This window comes from Furipterus horrens, unplaced genomic scaffold (assembly GCF_987537825.1).
Source record: "Furipterus horrens unplaced genomic scaffold, mFurHor1.1.pri manual_scaffold_4, whole genome shotgun sequence".
NCBI lineage: Eukaryota > Metazoa > Chordata > Mammalia > Chiroptera > Furipteridae > Furipterus > Furipterus horrens.
The window spans coordinates 66,991,604-67,017,979 of record NW_028327174.1 but is presented as its reverse complement, the minus strand read 5'-3'; the positions used below and the strand labels follow the sequence as shown (position 1 = coordinate 67,017,979).

Here is a 26,376-nt window from a genome sequence, read left to right as displayed (position 1 = left end):
AAAATATATTTGTCTCTTAAATTATATAGAAAACAGTGAAATACCAAAGTTTAAATACTAGCTTTTAGATGTTATTTTTCTTCAAATGTACTAATCTCTTAAATACTAACTCAGAAAACAAAAAGTGCCATTACAAATCTGTTTTAATAGTACTAGCTTTTAGAATTCCTTTGTATTTATCTTTAATAAGATCTTTATTTCTCCATATGGCTTCAAGTTACTGTCTAGTGTCCTTTTGTTTCACCTCGCAGGCGTCACTTTCTGAGGGAGTGCATTTCTTGCAGGGCAGATATACTGGCAAAAAATTCCCTTGGCTTTTGTTTATCTGGGAATGTCTTCATTTCTCCCTCATTTTTGAAGGACGGTTTTTCAAATATAGGATTGTCTGGGTGACAGGTGTTTTATTTTTATTGTTTTGTTGTTTTTGTCTTTTAGCACTTTCAATCTATATGTCCACTGCCATCTAGCCTCCAAAGTTTCTGTCGAGCAATTTGCTAATAATCTTATTGAGGATCCCTTGTACATACAGTGTACATACAACAACAATAATTTGCTTTTCTCTTGTTGCTTTCAAGATTCCTGTCTTTGGCTTTTGGGAGTTGGATTATAATGTGTCTTGATGTGTCTCTTTGGGTTAATCTTACCTGAAGTGCAATGAGTTCCTTGGATGTTTATATTCATGTGTTTCATCAAATACTCTTTCTGCCCCTTCCTCTCTCTTCCCCTTCTAGAACTCCCACAGTATGTATGCTAGTCCACTTGAAAGTATCCCACATATCCTTTAGTCTCTGTTCATTTTTCTTCAATCTGTTCTCCTTGCTGTTCCTCAGACTTGATAATTTCCATTGTCATATCTTCAACTTCATTGATTCTTTGGTCTACCTGCTTACATTATCAGACTTTGAATACTTCTACTGATTTTTTTTCATTTTAGTTATTGTACTTTTCAGATCCACAATTTCTAGTTGGTTCCTTTTTATGTTTTCTCTCTCTTCATTGATTATTTCCTTTATTCATACATCATTTTCTTGACATTTTCCACATCTTCCTTTAGTTCTCTGAGCATCTTCAAAAGTTGTTTTAAAGTCTTTGTGTAATATACCTGCCATAAAGTCTTTTTCAGGATCAGTTTCTATTAATTTTTTCCCTCTTCAAATGGACCATAGCTTCTTTTTTCTTTGCATACTTTGTGATTTTTTTTGTTGTTGTTGTTGAAAACTATACTTGAATCTAAAAATGGTTTAACTCTTGAACTCAGAGTCTCCCCCTCCCCCAATGTTTGCTGTATTTTGTTTTATTTTTTTTATTGTTGTAGGCTGTCTCTGTACCAACCGTCAGTCTGAGGTATATAAACCTAAGGTGTTCCCAGAGTCTTTCTCTGGTTGCACTTTCTAAATTTTCCTGTTTATGCAATTGTTTTTGAATGTCCTAGTCTTTAATTTCTGGCTCCCAAAAATGGAAAAAGGAGAAAAATAAATGAGGCAAGAGGGTGGTAGCCCTTTAAATATCCTAGAAGTCACTTCAGCTGGGGGGCGGGGGGGGGGCCACGGGAGAAAAGGCTTGCAAAAATGGGGAGGTGCAACAACAATGGTTGCCCACCTCTTAGTCTATACTTCTGTTAGCAAAAGCAGCAATCACTGATTCAAGCAGATCCCTGATATTTGGAGAAGAGGGTCCGTTTGTCATATCCTGGTTCCTACAAGCTGGGTGTAAGCTGTACAGGGCTATGAGTAGTGATGATGGGTAGCTGCTACTGTGTTAAATGCTGAAATTGACCAAAATTAGGTACAATTTTACATCTAAGCCTTTTCTCCTGGAAGCTGTAAATGTTCAATAACTACAGAGTTTTAGAATAATTACATCAGATTCTGGCAGTGCAATTGTTATCTAGGTGGGGAGACATATTCTTGATGCTTCCTACTGCATCTTCCCAGACTCCTCCAGACCTCTTTGTGAGGACCAATATATATTCAGTTTTATTGTTTTAAATACTTTGATTATTGGCATTGGCAAAATACTGTGGCGTTTTTGTTTTTGTGTGCAAATATCCAGCATGTTAGCTGTTAACAGGGATTACAAGAATTTATGTGCCTTATTTTTTTAAAAGGATACTTTCTACAAGAAAACACGTTTGAGTTCCAAATAACAGATATACCATAGTACTTCTAGAATGAACATAATCCAATGGACTGCAGGTGTCCTGCCACTGATTCTAGAACACAGATACGTTAGATACTCTCCATGACTACTTAACTCCCTTTGGTTTCTTTGCACTAGTAGAAGGCTTAGAACCAAAAGGTGATTGGGAAATAGTGAAAGTGAAGAGGTAGCGATAGTCACTATACAGAGCTATGATCTTGTAACATGAACTTTTTTCTATAAAATAGGTATATATAGCAGCATTTACTATGATTCTATACTCAAGAAGACTACAATGATTTTAACAGAATAATCATCAAGAAGCTAAAAATTACACTAAATACTATCTACTAGCACCTTATTTTTCAACAGTAAGCTGATTTTAAAGCCCTAACTGTATGCCAGACACAGATTTATCTGGATTATGTCAATCCATACAATCACCCTACAAGGTAGGCACTATCATTATTTCTGTGTTCCAAATAAGGAAACCAAACCTTGAAGAGGTTAGGTAGCTTTCCCAAGGTCAATAGTTGATAAGATGAAGAGCCAGAATTAAATCCGGATCTGACTCTTAATAATTAATACATGTAAGTAGCTTAAAATAGTGCCTAGCATATAGTAAGCACTTAGTAAATGTTAGCTATTGAACTAATAATGATGATTTATCTTAAAGCAATGTTGTATGCCTTTGGCAGCTGGTCAACCTTCTGTCCCTCAGTTTCCTCATTTATAAGATTAGGGCAACTATTTCACAGAGATATTGTGAAAATAAAATAAATTCGGGCTATGAAGACATTTAGAAAAATATATAGTGTTTAAAAAGACAAGGCATTATTATAGCATCACTACCAATAAGACCTGTTTCTTCCATCACAAAGAAGCCTTTTGCACTGTAAGCACAGATTCCTAAAACTAAGCACCATCCTCATAACAAGAGTTACATTAATAAGTTTAGTAAAACTATCCTAAATTATTCCAATATGATTCTTGCAGACTGACAAGCAAAGAGAACACTGACCTCTATTCATAAGTGTGATTATAAATTTGGTGCTCAGGAAGGTATATTTACTCTTTCAGTTCACTAGCACCGAGGGTGAATTTGGCCTATACTACAGAAGTTCTGTTCAAATTTAGCCAGGACAGAATATCTATAGTTAGAAGCTTAGTAATATAACTCTAAATTTTGGGCACAGCTAACTGCCATATTTAATTACATTAAATCAAGAGAATGGCATTCAAAAATCTGTTCTTTGTGTCAATGATCTTGCTGCATTGTTCTTAAACTACTGGGTAGTTCTTTTTGTTTGTTTTACTGATACACATTAGTTTTTGACTTATTCTTAACATTGCTAAGAATTTTTCATTACATTTATATTATTCTAAGAAAAAGGAATTTTTTTTAAAAGGTAATGAATGAGGGAGATTTCTCAGTACATTTTGGTATTCACCTAAACCAAAGCCATTCTGAGAAAGGTAAGGACACCTGCAACAGTTTCCTTGTTAGCTGAAAACTTAAAGTACAAATATACACACAAAACCAAAAATTATCCAACTATTTTTAAGCATCTGTCTATGAATATGGTTGTATCTGTATACTACTAAAAAGATTTTTCTTGCTTTAGGTTTTTTATTCTACTAAGGGCAAAGTTTGTGAACCAGTTTGCAATTCATGAACCTCCATCCACACCCAACATGTTTAACTCTCAAAAAAAGAAATAAATTATATTACTTACAAATCACTTCAATATCTGGTACTTTATTTTCTGGAAACTCTTTGTCTACTCTAAATTCCTTGTACTGTAACTTAAACGAGATTCCTCTCATGTCTGTTTTCTCTGTAAGAGACAAGTTAAAACCAGGATGATCAAGAGAGATTAAGGATAAGCATACATGTATTTAAACTGCCATCAATTCATTTCCCTATGGATAAATCTAAAATATTAATAAAGTAACATTTTTTTATTTCATAGTTGTTAGAAATAACAAAAAGGTCATTTAGTAGATAAAATGATTTGTAGAAGCTATGAATATTAAGGATAGAATAAAAATGAGTTCATTCATTTCTTCATCTACACATTGAAGCACACTGAACAAGTATTTTCTGAGCACTAACTCTTTTTACCAGACACTGAATTAAATGCTAGAAATAAAGATACACATTCCCTGATCCCAAGGAGCTTACTCTTTAGTGAAGGAGGCAGACAAGAAAATAATACATGGTAGAGTTGATGACCCCTGAGCCAGTGCCATAACAACATTTAACTGTGAGCAGAAGAAAAGAGAGAAGTGACAAGGGAGGCTTCCTGGGAAAGGTTAAGTCCTGAAAGACAGACTGGAGTTTGCCAGGTCAAGGGCAATTGAGATCAAGAAGGCTGCATGCAAAAACACAAAACTGTGAAAGAACATGGCCTGTTCCAGAAGCAGCAAGTAGTTCTTTATAACTTAAATGTAGGTAATGCATGGGAAAACAGTAGGAGATAGGCAGAAAGGTAGGTTCATAGGATTTCATGAAGAGCCAGATTGCACAGCTGCGGGCAGTTCACATTTTCCTTTATAATCTTAAAGACACCACTAATGTCCTACCAAATACTTTCTCATAGAGGCAGAAAATCTACAGCCCATACAAGAACGTCCAATTCCTAAGAATAAAATTAATGGTGTTTTATTATCTATGATGCCCAAAGTCTGACGTAAAAGTAACAGCAACCATCTATAAACATTCTCCCAATAGCATCTATACCTGCAATGAGTATCATTGCAGAATGATGACATAAACCGCAGATACCCCTTTCAGACCTAGAAAAAGCCACCCACTTTAGTCTCATGCTTTACAGTGAATTTGACAGTCACTTTCAATTATGCATATTGACTTTTAGAAACAGAAATAAAAGAATCTGTATCTGTAACTATATCTTTTTTTTTCAGCTTAAAAAAAATCCTCACTGCAGGATATGCTCATTGATTTTAGAGAGAGGAAGGGAGAGGGAGGGAGGAGAGAGGGAAAGAAAGAAGAAGAGGGAGAAGGGAAGAGAGAGGGAGTGACGGGGGAGGGAAAGAGGGAGTGGGGGAGAGGAGTAAAGAGAGGGAGAGGGAGGAAGAGAGAGAGAGAGAATGACTGATCAGTTGCCTCCCATACATGCCCTGACCAGGAACTGAACACGCAACCATATTTTTTGGTGTATGGGACAACACTCCAACAGCTGAGCCACACTTCCAGGGCTGTATCTACATCTTTATCTACCATCTATCAATCTATTAATTTACAACTATGTGTACTTATCAAACACTGATAAAATGGTACTAAAATGGCTTGCTAAAATAAAAGAAAGCTAAAATGGAAAATGATATAAAACACATCTGCCTTAATTCAATCTTAGAGTCATCTATGACCTTGAAACATACTTATACACAGAAACCCTGGTGATAAAATTTACACAATTAAGTCAGAGTACCTATAATCTCTGCCCCAAGATATAAAAAAATACACCTACAGATGTGCAAACCAGCAGATGAGTCACTCCGCCTTAGCTAATTCAATAATGTAATCACTGCCAATGGCAAAACTCCCAGCACCTTCAATCACAGAAAAAAAATATCATCAGCCTTGAGAACTCTCAAAGAAACTCTTAGTTTAGTGCCTTATGTTGCAATATAAGAATATGTACAAGGAAATAAAATAATGTCCTCTAGCCAACATCAAAGTGATAAACATTCTGTATGACAGACCATGAAGCTCTCACCACTAAAAATTCACAGACTACACCATAAAAAGACAAGTGATTGTTTAAGATAGCAGAAGAAAGTACAAGCACTCTCCAGAAAGCATTTATAATTAATTCTGAAAACTGCAATGGATATTTTGATCTTACAAAGACAGTGCATTCAATATTCTGTAAGTATTGTGTATCAGAATGCCATGTTTGTACTCTTCAACTCAGATATTATTTCTGTATATTAATCCATATAACTGTGTCAAATTAACAAATGACTGCTTAACCCTCATAATAAATCTCCAGTTTATAAATGTACTGTTACAGACACCAGTTCAATAGGAAGTACTGAACTCTAGCATAATATTTAACTTATGAGATTTTACTAAATTAAGCACAGTAGACCCCAAGAATGAATTTTACAGTATTTTCCTTAGTATGGTACACAATAGTTCTTAGAAAACAGTTGGCTTCATGGCTTTCTTCTTTAAAACAACAAAACGCAAATGCAAGTCACTCTGACTTTACACTTCATGTTAAATAAGTATTTATTTAACAACAATCAAAAAACAATATAAGACATGCAAGAAAATCTCCAGGCAACTTTACTTTTTATATAATATGCTTAATCTAGAACTAAATAAACAATTAAACATAACAAAAGTAAAAAAGGGTAATTTTCAAAACCGAATATACAAGTGTATAAGTAGAATATACCATAACCCTATATTTCCAAACTCAGTGGTTATCATGCTCGTTTCCAGACTCATATTAAAAGCCTAAATATTAACTATGTGTTAATACACACAATCTGCACAAAATAAGTTAAGCCAAATGCCAAGCACTCTAACCCTCAAATCAAATTCATGAATAGCTCATCAGTTTCTACATTTAACTCAATCTAAAATTCTCTTAAACATATTCTCAAAAAAAATAAACTGATGATTTATTTTCTACTTTTAGAGCAACGCATTAAAAATTGTTACAATCTAGAAAACTCACCTGATTCAAATACAATACTAATAAAAATGTTCAGTGTATGCATGGGTTTTCTAACACTTTCTACCCTCACAAAATGCCCCCCAAAGAATTAACCAGAAATATTTACATCAGAGTACATCTATCCATTTGATGTACTTTTATGGGGCCATTAATAAGATTTGTCTATAAAATACTTAATGACCAAAAAATGTTCATGGTATAAAGTTAAACAGAAAAAAAAGACCAAAACTGTACATTTAAAATGCAATATGGTATTCTGAACTGGATCCTGGAACAGAAAAAGAACATTGGTGGAAAAACTGGCAAAATCCAAATAAAGCCTATAGTTTAGTTAATAATATCATATCAGAGTTAATTTCTTAGTTTTGATTAACATTAGGTATATGAAAATCTCTGGTACTAGTTTTCTAATTTTTCTGTGATTCTAAAATTGTTCTGAAAATTTTTTATTTTAAAAATTACTATTAGTGACCAGTACCAAATTTGAGAGGATTCTCATTTAAAAAAAAAAAGAAAAAGAAAAGAAAGAAAAGAAAAAGGAAAAAAAGCCTTCACACTTATCTGCCTCTCTTCTACCCCTACATGAAATACATAACCTCAGGGGGAAAAAACTAGACTAAAACACACTAAAATGTTAACATTGATTCACTTGGTGATAACATGACAGGCATTTTTCTATCTATATATTCTACTGAGTGTGAATTGCTTTTATAATCAACAAATAATTAGCTAAAGAATATATACAAATCAATATTTTATGAAAGGCTTCTTTAGAAAGAAATGCTATAAATGTGTAAGCAGAGCCCCAAGGCAGACTGCATACAAAACAGGTTAGGGCAGAGTGTGGCCAAGGGATACTGCCAGCAGAATGCAAGCAGGCAAAACCTAATTAGTAAATGCTGGAGATCTGTCAATGCACAGAACTTAACCTCCACTCTTAGGCTCAAGGTGCTTGCAGTCAGCAAAGTTATTCTCAGAATTCACATGTATTGGGGGAATGTCCCAAAAGGCCCCCTAATACTAAGAATTTATGAATATACATAGTCCGGGTTTATTCCAAACAAAAATAATGCAATTGGTCATCCAGTGTACAACTGCCTGCTGAGAGCTTCTAGAAACACTCCTCAGTACCAGAGTCTGTTCTTTAAGTTTTTCTCCTCTACTATGTCTTCTTTCCTAACACCTTCCTAATAACCTATACAGAACTCCTTAACCCTCAGGTCTAAAAATGGCACTCCGGTGCCATTGAGCAACATGAGTAGAAAGATCAGGATCTAGACATCACTGGGATTACACACTAAAATCCTTTTTCAGATGTTCGATAGGTATCAAGAAAGTTTTTCTTTGTTATTTTTCTTCTCTAATATTTTCAGAACAAAGTATGTTCTAGGAACCTCCATTAAGAAGAGAGGAAAATTAATCAACAATAAATGCTCCCCAATCAAAATGAGAAAATAAAATATATTTTGTCCTAAAAAAACGTGCTAATGGAGACTTCCGGCCAAGATGGAGGCATAGACAGAGACGCTGTGTCTCCCTCCACAAGTAAGAAGGAATACAACTACCTCAAAACTAGAAACAACCACAAATTCCAGAAAAATCAACCTGCATGGAAGTCCAGCAAACAAAGATATAAAGAAGAAATACCCATCCAGACAGGTAGGAGGGGAGGAGAGGACACAGTGTAATGGCAGCAGCAGCGGTGGCGGGCAGGCTGGCAGAAAGCACAGTCACATGTTTTAAAGTCAGGAAGGACACCTGGGGAGTGTTCCCAGCTCCTCACTGGACCTTGCAGCTCATGGTCCCAGCACCGGGGAAAATCAAGCCTCATTACTTCTGACTGTGCAGACAGTGGGGGCTGAGGTGGAGGTAGATCCTGCCGGTCTCTCAGCAGAGTCCACTTGTTTAAAGGGCCCCCATGGTGCTAGAACGTCCGCAGACCCACCCACTCTGGGAACGACGGCAAGGGCAGCAGCTAGAGGGGTGCCAGTCTGGTGCGGAAGTGGGAGAGGTGTCTGGAAAGGGGGCGAGTGCTGGGCAGGAGGGATTGTTCCCTCTCGCACCTCTCCCCCACATAGAGCGCCACAACCTGTTAAAACAGGTTGCCCTGTACTGACAAATCCCTAAGGCTCCACCCCTTACAATGTAATAGGAGCGACAGCTCTACCTGGGATGCAGAGGCAAAAAAACACAGGAGCCTGTCAGAATGAGGAGACACAGAAGTATGGCCCAAAAGGTGAAAAGAATCAAGGTTCCAGCGGGAGAACTAAGTGACATGGAAATAGCATACTTAACAGATGAGGAGATAACAACCTAACAGATGCAGAATTCAAAACACTGGTGATAAAGATGCTCACAGCCTTGACAGATATGCTTCAGTACGGCAAACGCATAAGAGAAGAAGTGAAGGCTATGCTAAGTGAAACGAAGGAAAATCCACACAAAACCAATGGTGAAGGGAGGAATCCGGGGTTCAAATCAATTATTTGGAACATAAGGAAGTAAAAAACAGTCAACCAGTGCAGAATGAGGAAGCAAGAATAAAAAAAAATGAGGAAAACTTCCCAAATTTTGTGAAGGAGATGGACATACAGGTCTGGGAAGCGAGCTGGACCCAGAGGGGACCACACCAGGATGCATCATGATTGAGAGGGCAAAGGTGAAAGATAAAGACAAAGTCCTGGGGGCAGCAAAAGAGAGGCAGAGAGTTGCCTACAAGGGGTTGCCTGTAGGACTATCAGCTGATTTCTCAGAGGACATTGTGCAGGCAGAAAGAGACTGGCAAGCAGTGTTCAATGTGATGAAAGGCAACCTGCAACCAGGACGACTCTATCCAGCAACACTATCATTTGGAATGGAAGGGTAGATGAGTTGTTTCCCAGACAAGGTGAAGCTAAAGGAGTTCATCATCACCAAGCCATTATTATATGAAATGTCAAAGGGACTTAAGAAAAAGAAGATCAAAACTATGAACACTAAAATGACAACAAACTCACGACTATCAACAACTGAATCTAAAATAAAATAAAAAAAAAAATCCAACTAAGCAAACCAGAATAGGAACAGAATCATAGGTATGGGAATCATTTGGAGGGTTATTAGCTGGGAGGGGGTAGGGAGAGAAATGGGGAAATGGTGCAGGGATTAGGAAGCATAATCGGTTGGTACAAAATAGACAGGAGGTTGTTAAGAATAATATAGGAAAGTATGAAGCCAAAGAACTTATATGCAGGACCCATGGACATGAACTAAGGGGGGGGGGGTTGCTGGAGGGAAGGGGAGTATTGGGCAGACGGGAGCAAAGGGGAAAAAACTGGAACTACTGTAACAACATAATCAATAAAATATACTTTAAAAAAATGTGCCAATGGAATCAGTTTGCATTTTGATAAAGAATCTTTTCCAAACTGTAATCAGGGTGATTTATGTGTGTCTTCAGGCTGTTTGCCCCTAGTGAAACAGAGTTATGTGGCCAGTTCTGGGTTTTACGTTTTTTGTTTTTTTTTTTTTAATAGTTTTTAATTCTTACTTTGTTGATCACCTTCATTCTCAGCTTATAATATAGTAGGTACCAGAATTGTCACTTAATAAACATTCATGTGTGTATTTTGTTGCTTGTTTTTATTTTTATTTTACTCTTTTGACCCCTTATGGACTCTGTAATCAGATACCCAAGCCTATTAAAACTAGTTGCAAGACTTCTGGTCAAGAAGGAGGTATAGGTAAACATGCTTCACTTCTTCGCACACCCATTAAAACCAGATCTAAAAAACAAGTAATACCCAGAACTGACAGAAAATCAAGCTGTATCAAAGACTGACAACCAAGGATTTTAAAGAAGTCATAGTCATCCAGTTGGGTAGGAGGGACAGAGTAGTGAAATTGGGTGGAGAGGCAGTGGCAGCAGCAGAATGGGTAATCCCACATTCATGTACCACGGATAAAAATTGGGAGGGATACCTTGGAAGCAAGGGATCCCAGCCCCAGGCAGACTGCACAGCCCAGGGTTCCAACACCATGAAGATAAATCCCCATAACTTCTGGCTGTAAAAACCAGTGGTGGTTGGGGCAGTGAAGACACTGGTGAATTTTCTGGAAAGTTGGTTGGCTTAAAGGGCCTACACAAACATAGAACGGACACAAACCTACCCATTCTGGGATTCACCACCAGGGCAACAGCTGGAAGGGTGCGAATCACAAATGGGAAGTGGCTGAAGTGACTGGAAACAGGGCAAGTGCCAGGCAAACCTCCAGAAGCCAGGCAGCATCACTGTCCCCTCCCTGAGCCCTTCCCCCCACACAGAGCCATAGAACTGTGAAGCGGGCTGCCCTACCTTGCCAATTACATAAGGCTCCTCCCCACACAATTTACAGGTGCCTTTTCCACAATAAGCCATGCTAATAAGACAGGTAGTCAAAGCAGCTCTATCTATACACAGGATACTCAGAGAAATGATCAAATATGGCAACAACATAAAGGAAGAAATGAAGGTTACACTAAGTGAAATAAAGAAAAATTTACAGGGAACTATCAGTAGAGGGAAGGAAGCCAGGATTCAAATCAATGATTTGGAACATAAAGAAGAAATAAGCATTCAACCAAAACAGCAAGAAGAAAAAAGAATTCAAAAAACAAGAATAGTATAAGAACCCTCTGGGACATCCCCAAATGTACTAACATCCAAATCATAGGGATGCCAGAAGGAGAAGAGGAAGAGCAAGAATTGAAAACTTAGCTGAAAAAATAATGAAAGAAAACTTCTCTAACTTCGTGAAGGAAATAAGACATACAAGTCCAGGAAGCCCAGACAGTCCCAAACAAGCTAAACCCAAAGAGGCCCACACCAAGACACATCATAATTAAAATGCCAAAAATTAAAGATAAAGAGGGAATCTCAAAAGCAGCAAGAGAAAAGCAGAGAGTCGCCTACAAAGGAGTTCCCATAATACAGCTGATTTTTCAAAAGAAACTTCACAGACAAGAAGGGACTGGCAAGAGTACTCAAAGTGATGAAAAGCAACAGCCTACAATCAAGATTACTCTATCCAGCAAAGCTATCATTTAGCATGGAAGGTCAGATAAAGTGCTTCCCAGGCAAGGTAAAGATAAAGGAGTTCACCATCACCAAGCCCTTATATGAAACGTTAAAGAGATACATTTAAGAAAAAGAAGATCAAAACTATGAACAGTAAAATGACAACAAACTAACTATCAACAACTGAATGTAGGAAAAACAAAAACAAACTAAGCAAACAACTAGAACAGGAACAGAAACATAGGTATGGGGATCATATGGAGGGTTATCAGTGGGGAGAGGGAAGAGAGAGAATGGGGGAAAAGGTGCATGGGTCAAGAAGCATAACTGGTAGGTAAAAAATAAACGGGGATGTTAAGAATACTATAGGAAATGGAGAAGCCAAAGAACTTATATGCATGAGCCATAGACATGAACTAAGGGAGGGGGGAGATTGCTGGAAGGAAGGGAGGTACTGGGAAGAGGGGGGCAAAGGGGAAAAAAATTGGGACAACTGTAATAGCATAATCAATAAAATATACTTAAAAAGTACTTGGAAATAGAAAGTAATGGTGATATAGAGTTTTTAACCCTTTGAGTGCTATGCATAACTGCTAAAATTTGTGGAGAAATGCCAGGCCATTTTGCTGAGAAATGCAAAGTTTATGAAAAATGTCTATAAAAACATTATTATTCATAATAATTAGCTGAAAATTTCATGACATATAGTAAAAACACTCTTCTTTTGTAAGCAGTGTTCTTTAAGGCAATTTAGAAAAATTTTATTGCATTAAAATTATTTTATTATAACAATTATTTTAGAAAAAATAAATTTTTCCCTTCAATATTGCTTTTGAAGTATATGGCATAATATAAAACCTATGATTATAATTTGAAAAAACACATAGCAACATGGATAACAAGCAAGAAGTATGCCAAATATTGCATAAGTTTTGGGGGAAAAAAAACTTCATAACGTACAAAAAAATGAACACAAATGGCATTCACACTAGAGACATATATCAATAGATGTCAACAGTGAAAAAGAGTTTATAAACAAAAATGAAATGCAAAAACAATACAATAATAGTAAAATGTTTATATATTAACATTTGTGGCTATTGACACATCTTGGGTGTAGCCCTTCATCACATCATACCTACTGTTCTCGACCTGATTTTTCTTTCTGGTGTTGACCATTCCTTACACAATCTTAGCTTTCTTTCTGGAAGCATCTTTGTGCCACATATGTGAGAAGGACCTGGTGGCTTTTCTTCATTGCTGGATTTGTTAACAGTGTCTCTAACCTCATGCCATTCTCTGGCAAGCTCTTCTATTATGGAGGTGTTGAAGTTCAATTGAGACATTGGTTTGTTCCCACCTAAAAAATTTTTCCTTATAAAGAATGTACTCATTCAGCAGCATTCTTGAACAACCTTCTTCCAACACTTTAGTGTTCTTCTTTAATGCGTAAGGCATCATATCAGATGTGTCTATGCCTCCCATGTATTGGTTGTATTCCAATATGATATCTGGCTTGGAAATTGGTATCATATTTCTTTTTGATGCTATTTTTGACACTGTTGGACATGAATAAGAGCTAAGGAGCAATACCTGCTTTCTTTGAGATTTCTTATTCCTAAACCCACACAGTAACAGGAAGGCATTTCTAAAAAATCTTACCTCTCCCACATTGAACTTTTGTAGAATCTGGTGAGGGAGAAATTTTCGATTCCTACAAAGTGTTCCTGTAATGTATGTCCCTACTGAGGGGAGGTACCTAGCTGGAGGAATCAAACTAAAAAAACTGTCACAAGAGATGTGGTGACCTTTATTCGTATAATTTCCTATGGCAAGCAATTTAATTACTACAGTATAGGCCAAACCATTTTTTTTCACATCACCTTTGTCTGTATTACTTTTTGCTCTGAGGTAAGCATAGAATACAAGACAGTACTTTGAGACTGCATCACACATCATCCAAAATTTTACTCCCCAGTGATGATGGTGTTTATTTGGCAAGTAATGCAATAATCTGCTGTGACTTTTGGTACCAACCAAACTCTAATCAATGCTCAATTGTTTGTGGGGAGTATAGTAATGCTGAAAGATACGATTGGCATTATCAAGTATTGGCTGAAATTTAGCACATACGTCATAAGATGGATCATCAGGAGTGGGGATTTTGAAATTGTCTACAAGATGAAAAAAAACTCAGCAATAACTGAAATTGGTTACGAGAGAACATGTGCTAGAACCAAGGAGTTGACAAAGATTTCTTTTTCAACCAGTAGCTGTACATGCTTGGTTTAGTAATTATGGCCATGTTCAGTATACAAGCTATAAAAGCTTTTATTTCTGCAACTGTCGTTGGTTTCCAAGAACTCACTCTGGAATTAAGGGGTAAGGTTTTGTATGACTGAGGTGCTATTGTGCGTATCTGTTGGTTTTGGTGACCATCAGCTTCAGCAGCACTTCAGTGAAGAAGAGATGAAAATAAGCAATTGGCTTAGAATCAGTCAGTGGGGCATGCTTCACACCTGGAAGCTCTGCAAACTGATGTTGAAGTTGTTTTGTGTCCTGCCCATCTGCATCCCTCTCAGCCCAACAGCTTTCACTAGCATCACTTTCAGAAGAAGATGGTTCAGTTTCATCTTCACTCACTTCATCTTCAGATGCACTGCTTTCAAGATCACTTCTCACAAAATCGCTGTCACTCGATTCATCACTGATCAATTTAGAAATTTCTTCTTCACGCAAAGTTTCCTTTCTCTTCATTGGGGCACTGATTTTCAGTTTTTCTATAAACATCTTTCCAATATAAAAAAGCACGGGCACAAAATGAATGAATACTACCCGTAAGAATCGTTAAAGATCACTCCCTGGGCTAAAGTTCAACTGAATCCTTTTCTTCATCTACAACTCTCAAAAGTAGTCTTGCTCTTGCAGCACAAAAGAATGATCCACGCTAGTATGATAAGAATATCGCTTCACCCAGAGGATGCCAACTTTTGATAATTTTTATTCAAAGCAGAAGAAAGTGCGCGTTTATTGCAAACACTGTCAGGCAGTGGTGACATCCAAATCTGCTCCGATGCAGAGAGACTAACCTTCATTGTGTTTACAAACTACTACAGAAATACCCTGAGAGCCAATGCAGCACTTCGCATTTCCGCAGTAAACAACGTTCCCCTCATTCAGAAAGGCTGACTCATTGTCAGAGAATATCAGGTCCTTATCTCTCCAGATGAGGGGGTCAAATGTTTCAAGGACTCTCCGCATTTCCATCACGAGAGCAATAAACCTACTCTGCTGAGACACTGGAAGAAATGCTAACACTATACCGTGAAGCAATGAAAATGTCCATTAGCAAAAGCTTCCTTATCATGTGCATTGCCTGGAGTTTCGATGATTATTGCACAGATAAATAAAATTAACAGGACCGTTTAAAATGTGAGTAAAAATTATAACAGAATTAGTATGTCAGTATTGGAACAAGCGTACAAATTTGAAATTTGGATCAACATGAGAAAAAGTTACATCAATATATAACCTGAGGTACAAAAAAAAAAAAAGAGACCAAAACATACAATATGAATTATTCCATTGTTATTTACATTTATAGCCATCAAAAAGAGAGTCTCTGGGAGTGATGCTTGCACTTTTGGGAAAATTTGTCAACGTTTCTTACAGCGACATTGGCACTCAAAGGGTTAAAATTAGATTAAATTAATTCTAAGTAAAACATATTAAAAAGATTAAGGGATTTTTATAACCTTGTCAGTCCAAAGTAAAACATTTAACATGATATAAAAACTTTTATGACTGATTTTAGCTCTAAGATTTCTGTTGCATGTTATGAAAACCTACCCAACTGAATTTTTATAATATAACTTTTTACTAATAATTACGTTCTTTCTTTTCTTCATTTTAAAGTTCAGGCACATCAGTTTGTTCATTTGCTTGTTTGTTTTTATGTTTGTTTTATGTTTATTTGTTTACTTGGTTTTATGTTTGTATGCTTGTTTTATGTGACAGTTTATAAAAATTATTTGCAATGCTGGATATTTTCCATTTGGCCCTCAGAGCCACCCTGCTCCATGCCTTAGGAGTCTGACTTGCATGGAGCACTAGACCAGGTTGGCTGTGGCTCCATTCCTTACTGCTGGCTCCTATCCGGCAACCATTCCTACACCTACAGCTTTTGCCGGTTCAGGTGATCACTCCCTTCCTCTGTCCCTTTCAGACCCAGGTGGTAACAGCTCCTGCTGTTACTAGCTAGCCTGGTCATCATTGCTTGCTGGTTTTCTTTAACATGCACAAACTCTGTAAATAATCCCTTCATGAAATTGTTTTCTATTAACACTCTTAGTGTTATTTCCTGCCGGAATCCAGACTCATAGTTGTTACTTACATTTTCAATACAGTGATTATATATTGTACTTATAATCACTATAGGAAATGCTGCATGAGAAAGTAGCCATGAGCCTTTTACATTTCTTGTCAAACTAAATTCCTAAGAATGAAAAATAAAAATTAACAACACAAAAAAGTAGATAAAAGTAATTATTTGTAAATATTACTGAGACTAATACCTCTAAAATCTTAACAGTCCTCCATGACACCTCACTCTCATATCCTATCTCCAATCTATACATCCTTTCAGATCTAGCTTAAAAATATATCCCAGTTCAACAGCTGCTTACCATCTCCACCATTACTTTTCATGTTCAAGCTACAGTCATTTCTTGTCTGAATTTTTGCAATAGCCTTCTAATTGACTGAAGGCTTCTGTCTCTGCTCCTGTCTTCCACCAATCTTTTCTCAACAGAGCAACCAGAGTATTTCTGTTAATAAGTGTTACTGGATTGGATATATTTTTAAATTGTAAAAATCATGACTCTTAGAAACATGGTAGAGTGAACATGTCAAAGATATTATTTAACTCATTAATTAATGAGGAAACCATTAAGATGTTACAACTAGTTCAAAGAAGAGTTCCAAGAAGCACACCTACATAGAGAATGAGGAATTCTGAAATGAATTTACGAAGAGATGTAAAACAGTTCTTATTCACAGGGTAATAATCAGTTGCATTCTACTAGACACAATTCATTTGCACTTCTAAGGATAAGACTCGTGCACTTTTAAGTTTTCTACAAATTACAAAACTGTAAAATAACTAAAAACAGGCAAACCGCTATCCTGTGACAATACTCCCTTTTCCTCGTACACTGCTATATTACTCTCCAAATGACTTATTACCAACTGACACATTATATATTGATTTCTTTATTTTTTGAGTCCTTGTCTCTCTACCCTATAGCCACCATATGTAAACACCATTGAGGCAAAGACTGTTTTCTCCACTACTATATCCCTAGTGCCTGGTGTGCCAAACACATTAAATGCTCAATAAGTTCTAGTTAAATGAATAAACACCCTAGTATTAGATAATGTTTCAAAACAGCAGCATACTTCTTGATAAATCTTGTCCCTGAACTTCTGCAACAGGAAAACTTATCAATAAAACTACAACCAAACAATCCTATATTTTTACTAATTAACATGTTAATTAATAGTTACTGATTACTTTTAAAAATAGAGTTTAAAATTATCACTTAGATTTATCTGAAACACTGACAGCTATTTCATGTAAAATGCTTTGAAATTTAGCATCTAGTATCACAAACTTTTCTTAGAAGCAATGCTTCTAAGCATTGTAGCTGCCAAAGTGAGCAAGTACTGAATATTCACAAGACTTAGCAGCCACCAGATGTCCTTCTTTTCATACTACATAGATTCCAAGAATGTTATTTGGATTGTAGTTATTACAGCAGATGTGATGTCTGAATATTTATCTGGGCAAGTCAATTGCCTAAAAGTCATTTTCCAGCCTGTATTACTTCCTCCAAGCTAGGTTACTCTTTTAAAATTCCTGCAGTCTCAGGATAAGCCTGGGTGATGGTGAATAACTTTAGAGCTGAGTACTTTTATGTTGGATTTCTGATCCTAACCCTTCCCCTAAATTCTTCTAATTTTTAACCTTAAAAGGTGCCTAATATTAACTAGTATTTTCTTTGAATATCACTTGAATTACCTGCCCTATGCAATTCCAACACCACATCTTTGGTTTAATTACTTGGTATTTCTTTGGTGTAGGTATTTGGTAGTTATTTCAGCTAAAAGAGGAATGTGGTTATGTAAATGAAAAGCGCAAGTCTGAAACATCACAGGCTACTAAAATAACTTTAACTATTACAACAGTTGCTCTTCAAATATTTTCTTTCTTTACACTAATTCACTCAAAAATCTGTTTAAAAATTCAAAGAATAAAACAGCTCATCTTTTTTTTCCCTTTCTTTTATAAATAAACCAAAGATAAAGCTAACAAAATAAGGCTTAAATTCCTTTTGTTGATAAGGCTAAAACTGTTTAACACCAGTTTGCCAGCATGAACATTTTCACTTTTCAATTAAAAAGCTACAAATCAACGTTTATTTTGTAAAAACTAGTTTGTTAGTAAGGAAAAATATAAAAACGCACTCCACCCCATTCCAAGAAAATATCTGGGTTGGAAGCAATCAATGTTGTTTTCCTAATACAGGATGAGATAAAAGTAGGTTGACATCTGTTCGTCTGGAAAATACTACAACAATTAATAAATAATCATAAACTGTGTTTCGTGTCCTCACAACTGTAAACCTACTTTTGCCCCGTCATGGATATGGCCTCAGTGATTCTTGAGTATTAAAAACAAAACAAAACCATCTTTCAAGTGACTAAGACAAAATTTTCTGAGAAATAGAGAAATTCCTTATTTGAAACCATTATCCCTCTTTACATTTTAAAAAATGTGTAAAGATTACATCAAAGAATAAGAAAGGATTTTTAGGTTAACAAACTTTACTTTCGAAGGTACAGTCAATATTTTTTATAAGAATTTTGGTTTCCTGACCAGTGTGGCTCAATTTGGTTGGGCATCGCCCCGCAAAGCAAAAGGTCATTGGTTCGATTCTGGGTCAGGGCACATGCTGGGTTGCGGGTTTGGTCTCTGGTTGGGGCATGTGTGAGAGGCAACTGATCGATGTTTCTCTCACACATCAATGTTTCTCTCCCTCTTTTTCTCCTTCCTTTTCCCTCTCTCTAAAAATAAATAAAGTCTTTAAAAAAAGAATTTTGGTTGATCTGAAGGCTAAAAATTTTTAATGATACTAAAAAAAGTTAAGAATATCATAAACACAACTTTCTACAACGTGCAAGGCTTCAGCTGGCAGTAAATGCAGCATAATAAATGTTAAGCCTGTCTGCAAGAACCAGTTATGCAATATCCTCAGGCAAATTACTCTATTACTAAATTTCCTTTCTTTCTTTCTTTCTTTCTTTCTTTCTTTCTTTCTTTCTTTCTTTCTTTCTTTCTTTTTTATTGATTTTGAGAGAGAGGAAGTGGGGCGGAGAGGGAGGGAGAGAAGGGTGGAAAGGGAAGAAGGGAGAGAGGGAAAAAGGGAAAGAGAGAGGGAGATGGAGAGACTGATTTGTGTTCCACTTATTTATGCATTTATTGGTTGATTCTTATATGTGCCTTGACGGGGGTGGAACCCACAACCTTAGTGTATCAGGACAACAATCTAATCAACTGAGGTATTTGGCCAGGGCTATTACTAGATTTGTTTAAACTTTGGGTTGCTCTAGGAATAATATGTATTTAGCAATAAAAAATGAGCAAAAATCTGGTAAAAGTTGTGAAGTACATGATTTCTGGGTTAAAAAAATACTTGAGAGACTCAGTATCTTTTAATATATGGTAATTTATTACAATTAATAAATATAGATACATCATTATTAACTAAAGTCCATACTTTATTCAAATTTCCTTAGTTTATACATGATGTCTTTTTTTTTTTTTTTTTTTTTTTTTGGTTCCAGGATCCTATCCAAGGTATCAGATTACATTTAATCATACCTCCTTAGGCTCCTCCTGGATGTACAAGGTATCTGATTTTTCTTTGTTTTTGATGACACTGGCCATTTCAGGGAGTACTGATTTTGTAAAATGCCCCTCTACTGAAATTTTTTTAATTTTTTAATGAGTAGACTAAGGTTATGCTGAGCTAGTGTCTGTCAGGCTTCTTCACTAAAGTTACTCCCAACCTCCCTTTATTAGTGTGCTCTTCGAAAGAAGTCACGATGCCTAGTCCACGTTTAAGGAGTGGGAGCTTATGCTCTACCTTATTGAAGACAGTATAGCGACATAAATTATTTGAAGTTCTTATGCATAGAGTATTTGTCTTTTCTCCATTTATATATCAGTATGAAGCCTTGGATGTTTATTTTATACTTTGAGTTATAACTCAATACTGCTTTACACTTCACTTACTTTCTTGCTCATATTATTCCAATTCTGGCCATTGAGAGCTCCTTCAGTTGGCACCTATGTCCCTCTGACTTATTACCATCACTGTGGGTGTGTCTATTTAAGTACTTTCTTACTTTTGGGCAATACACAATGCTCCAGGCTGATCTTATATATTTCTTGCCCCAGTTCTAGAACCAGCCATTTCTCCAAGGAGCCCTGGTTCATTTTATTGGAGGATTGTATGAGGAACCACAACCTGGGCACAAGGTGTGCTCTTGCTACTGGGGTGTATTGCTCTGGGACCCATCAGTTTTTAACTGAATACTATATTATTCTGTGGGGAATCTGCATATAAAATATAGAAATAAATTCATATAGAAACTAGAACAGGCCTCCAGTTTTTAAATTAATGCAATTATAGATATATTTATTTTCTTTTACAGATATGTTTTGAACATAATCTAAAAATGTAAGAGTGGATTTTTTAAAAATATAAGATTGGGACATGCTCTCTTTAAAAGAAAAGAAAAGGGGTACAAATGCATAATGTCAGGAACAGAAAAGTATCATTATGGTTTCTGTAGATCAGCAAGTCACCAACTTTTTGTCAAGACCCCTTTATAATTTTAAAAATTATTTGAAAATTTTACAAAGAACTTTTGTTTAACTGGGTTCTATTATTCATATTTACTAAATTATAAGTTAAATCTGTGAAATGTTTAAAATATATATTAGTTTATTTAAAACAATAAGCCTTTCACATATTACATATATATTTTTATGAAAATATTACTGTTTAAAAAAACCTATTTTCTTCAATCACAATTCCCAAAAGGTTTTTCAAGTCAATCTTCAAATTTACGTACAACAAAAGGCTGAAAAAAGTGAGAGTGAAATAAGCCACTCAGAGAAAGACATACAATATGACTTCACTCATCCGCGGAATCTAGTGGACAAACTGAACTAACAAGGAAAATGGGGGCAGACTCATAGATGGAGAGCAGGATGACAACTGGGGATGGTGATGTTAGGAATTGGAGGGATTGAATAAAAACCGAAAGGACTCATGGTAAAAACAAACAAACAAACCTATTTTCCAAAAAAAAACTCAGTGAGAAAAGTTACAGTGGTTCATATTTTTGCAAATATATGCAACGTCTGGCTTTATAAAAGACAGTGAATTCTTATGACATTCTGTGGTATATTGTTTCAATTACAGTGTACAAGCATATGATGATATGTAGTTGTGAAAGAGAATATTTCAATAATCATTTCAAATACCAAAACTTGACAAATGGTAGTTTCTTGAAAGTTAGTTACAATGTGGATTCTATAACCATATAAATGAACTTTCACACTCTACTACATTAAAATCCTCTGGTTTATCTTGTACTTTGAATGCACCCTTACTCGTGTGATTTTTGTATCATCATACATTGGTCATCTGGTAAATATCAGTTCAATAAATTAGCCAGATATTCCAAATTGACAAGTCAGAAAAAAAATCACATTCTCCAATATCATTACACATCTCACCAGAAAAGTCTATCTGGGAAGCTATCAGTCAAGCTCACAATATTAGATATGTTTTCCAAAATTCTAAATTTCACTTGAAAACTTAAATTTTTTATCATTGCCTACAAATATAGCTATTTTTCTCAAAGTGTTAGGCTCACTTAATTCACTTTTGAAAAAAACAAATGTCAATACATAAGTTCGAATAACCAAAGCTCGCCTATGCTGTTCTTTCAATGAAGAAGAAAAAGAGGAAGTGTTACAGATAAAAGCAGCTAGTTCAGCCCTGGCTGGTGTGGCTCAGTAGACTGAGTGCCAGATTGTGAACCGAAAGGTCACTGGTTTGATTCCGTCAGGGAACATGTCTGGATTACAAGCCAGGTGCCCATTTGGGGGCATGCGGGAGGCAATGGATTGATGTATAGCTCATACATTAATGTTTCTCTCCATAAAATCTTTTTTTTTTAAAAGAAAACATTTGTGCCTCAAAAGATACTTTCAAAAAGTAAAAATATAGTCCAAAGAATGAAAGAAAATATTTGAAAACCATATATCTGAAGAGTCTAGTACCCAGAATATATAAAGAACTCTTACAACTCACCAATAAAAAGACAAATAACCCAATTTTTGAAAAATATTTCATTTATTTATCTCTAGAAAGAGGGGAAGAGAGAGAGAAAGCGAAGGAGAGAAACATCAAGGTGTGGTCGCCTCTCGCATGCCCCCAACCAGAGACCTGGCCCACAATCCAGGCATGCGCCCTGACCAGGAATCGAACTGGCAACCCTTTGGTTCCTAGGCTGATGTCCAATCCACTGGGCCACACCATCCAGGGCCAAATAACCCAATTTTTAAATGGATAGATTTGAATAGACATTTCTCCAAAGAAGATATACAAATGACCAATAAAAACATGAAAAGATTAATTACCCTGGCCAGGTAGATCAGTTGGTTAGAGCAACACCTAGTACACCAACCAAAAGAGGCTATAATTTGATTCCCAGTCAGGGCACATACCTAGATTGCGGGTGCAATCCCCACTAGGGATGCATACTGGAGGCAACAATGTTTCTCTCTCACACTGATGTGTCATACTTTTTCTCTCTCTCCCTCTCCCTTCCTCTCTCCCTAAAATCAATAAACATACACTCAGGTGAGGTTTAAAAAAAAGATAATCAACATCACTAGTCGTTAGGGAAATACAAATCAAATCCAAGTATTCCACTTCACTGCCACTCATTAGTATGGCTATAATAAAAAAGATAACAACAGCCCTGGCCAGGTGGCTCAGTTGATTGGAGCACTGTTCTGAACACCAAAAGGTTACAAGTTCAATTCCCAGTCAGAGCACAGACCTAGGTTGGGGGTTTCCATTCCCGGTCAGGGGCGTATGAAACACAATCGATAGATGTTTCTCTCCTACCAAAGATTCTCTCCCTCTTTCTCTCTCGCTCTCTCCCCTCCTTCTCCCTCCTTTCCTGTCCCCCCTTCATCTCTCTCCTCTCTCTCTAAACTCAATGAAAATATATCCTCAGGTAAGGATTAAAAAAAGAAAAGGTAACAGCAAATGTTGGCAAGAATGAGGAGAAACTGGAACCCTCATTTACTGTTCATGGTAATGTAAAATGGTGCAACTGCTTTGGAAAACAGTTTGGCAGATCCTAAAATGGTTAAATTTAAACACAGTATTACCATATAACTCCAGCAATTCCACTCCTTCATACATACCCAAGAGAACTGAAAACACATGTGCACACAAAAACTTGTATGCGGAGAGTTACAGCAGCATGATTCATAATAATGTCAAAAGAAACAATCTAAATGTGCATCAACTGACTAATACATAAACAAGATGTGTTATTATTTACACAATGGAATAGTATTCCTCACAAAAAGAAATGAAGTACTGATACTAGCTACAGAATAAACTTGAAACACATTACACTAAATGAAATATGCCAGACAAAAAAGGCTACATATTTATGATTCTATTTATAAAAATGTCCAGAACACGCGAATCTATAGAAATAAAATGTAAATTACTGGTTCTCAGGGGATGGGGGAAGAGAGAATGAGAAGTGACTGCTAATCAGTACAGGGTTTCTTTTTAGGATGATGAAAATGTTCTCGAATTAGATAATGATGATGGTTATACAACTTTGAGAATATTCCTTAAAAATATACTGCATCTGCCCTGGATGGTGTGGCTCCAACCTGGTTAGAGCATCATCCAGTAAACCGAAGAGTCACAGGTTCAATTTCTGGTCAGGGAGTGTTCAGTCTCTTGTCCAGACACGTATAAGAGGCAACCAATTAATGTTTCTCTCTCACATCAATGTATTTCTCCCTCTCTCTGTCCCTCTCTTCCCCTCTCTCTAAAAATGAATGAGCATGTCCTTGGGTGAGGGTTTTTTAAAAATCAATGAATGTTACATTTTAAAGGGGTGAATTTTATGGTATGTAAATTATATATTAATTTTTAATAGATAAGTCAATTGACTACTAAAAATAAAGAGAATCTGAATAGTACAATGATCATTATAGAAATTGAACAGCAGCTGTTTAAAATCTTTCCACTAAAATATTACAAAGTCCAGATAGTCTTACAGCTAAGTCCTACTAAACAGTCAAGGAAGATCAAATAAACACTTTCTAATTCATATCATAATCCAAGTGTGCCAAGACCATTCAATGGAGGAAAAGTCTTTTCAACAAATGGTGCTAGGAAAATCAGATACCCAGATGAAACAAAATGAACTTGAACTCTTACCTTAAACCTATATAAAAATCAGCTCAAATGAATTAAAAGACCTAAACATACACCTTAAACTATAAACTCTTAGAAGAAGACATAGGGGGAAGCTTCATGACATTGCATTTGGCAATGATTTCTTGGATATGACACCAAAACTGCAGGCAACAAAAGCAAAAATACATAAATTGGACTATTTCAAAATTAAAAACTTCTGTGCATCAAAGGAAACAATTAAGAATGAAAAGGGAACCTATGGAATGGGAGAAAATATATGTAAATCATATATCTGATAAGGGGTTAATGTCCAGAATATATAAAGAACTGAGCAAGGAAAAAAAAAAACAAACCTGATTTAAAAGTGGACAACTTAAATAGACATTTCTCCAAAGAAACTCTACAGATGACCAACAAGATATGATTAGATACTCAACATCATTACTCATTAGGAGAATGCAAATCATCGAAACTATGAGACAGATACCACCTCACACCCACATCATGACAGCTAACTCCAAAACAAACAAAGAAACAAACAAACCCAGAAAACAAGTGTTAGGGAGAATGTAGAGAAATTGGAACCCTTGTGCATTGCTGCTGGGAATGTAAATGGTGCAACCACTTTGGAAAACAGGATGGTGGTTCCTCAAAAAATTAATAACAGAATTGCCATATGATCCAGTAAAAACACTTCTGGGTCCATATCCAAAAGAACCGAGAGCAGGGTCTCAAAGAAATATTTGTTTATCCATGTTCAAAGCAGCATTATTCATAATAGCCAAAAGGTTGAAGTAACAACTATCCCTTCACAAATGAACAAATAACGAAGTGTTTATACATAGAATGGTATTTTATTCAAACTTGAAAACAAAATGTTGACACATGCTACAATGTAGATGAACTTTGAGGACATTGTGCTTAGTGAAATAAACCAGGCACAAAAAGATAAATACTGTATAATCTCACTTATATGAGGTATGAAGAGTAATCAAACTCATAAAAACAAAGTAAAATGTTGGTTGCCAGGGGCTACGAGGGAGGAATTTAATGGGTACAGGATTCCAGTTTTGCAATATGAAAAAGTTCTACAGATTGGTTGTACATCAATGTGAATATAATTAACACTACTTAACTGTACACTTAAAAAATAGGTGAGGTGGTATACATTGTTAGTTGTATTTAACTACAATTTAAAAATGTTTTAATAATTTAAAAATTTTTTTAAAAAAGCCAACCAGGACACTCTGAGAAAAGAAAATTACAAGCCAACTGATTCATAAAGACTGATGTAAAAATCCTAAACAAAATGTAAGCAGGCCAAATCAAATAATTTTAAAATTGGGTTATCCCAGAAATGCTTAGTTAGCCCAATTTGAAAATCAATATAACTGACCAAATTAACAGATTAAGGAGAAAAAAATTTGCTCATCTCTACAGTTACACAAAAGTATTTTTTAATAGAGCTCAGCTGTCTACTTATGACTTAAAGCAAACAAACAAAACAAAACTCCTAGCAAGGTAAGATTAGACTAAAACTTCCTTAACTTGATAAAGACCATCCTAAAAAAAAAACTACAAGTATCATTTTAAGTGGTGAAATTTAAAGTATTTCCTTTGATGTCATGAACAAGACAAAAAACAAACTCTGAGTATCTGCAAATATCTAAGGTGGTATAGTAATGACTCAGGGGTAGACAAATAACACCAATGACACAGAACAGAGAATACACAAATAAAACGACACATGTATGAAAAACCTGATCTATAACAGAGGGAATTTTACCTATCACGGAGGATTATTTATTTTAATAAGCAGTGCTGGGATAACTAATTATCTTTGTGGAAAGAGTGAATTTGTATCCTATACCTCTCACAAAAACCAAT

General features: G+C 35.9%; 1 protein-coding gene across 1 annotated transcript in view; it reads right to left on the bottom strand.

The window, feature by feature from the left end:
- The window catches only part of FRS2 (fibroblast growth factor receptor substrate 2), a 131,112-nt gene that overhangs the window by 32,593 nt on the left and 72,143 nt on the right, over positions 1 to 26,376 (bottom strand). The window contains exon 4 of the mRNA XM_090273597.1: positions 3,876 to 3,977. The gene's annotated coding sequence lies outside the window, so the exon portion shown is untranslated. The remainder of the gene's footprint in view (positions 1 to 3,875; positions 3,978 to 26,376) is intronic.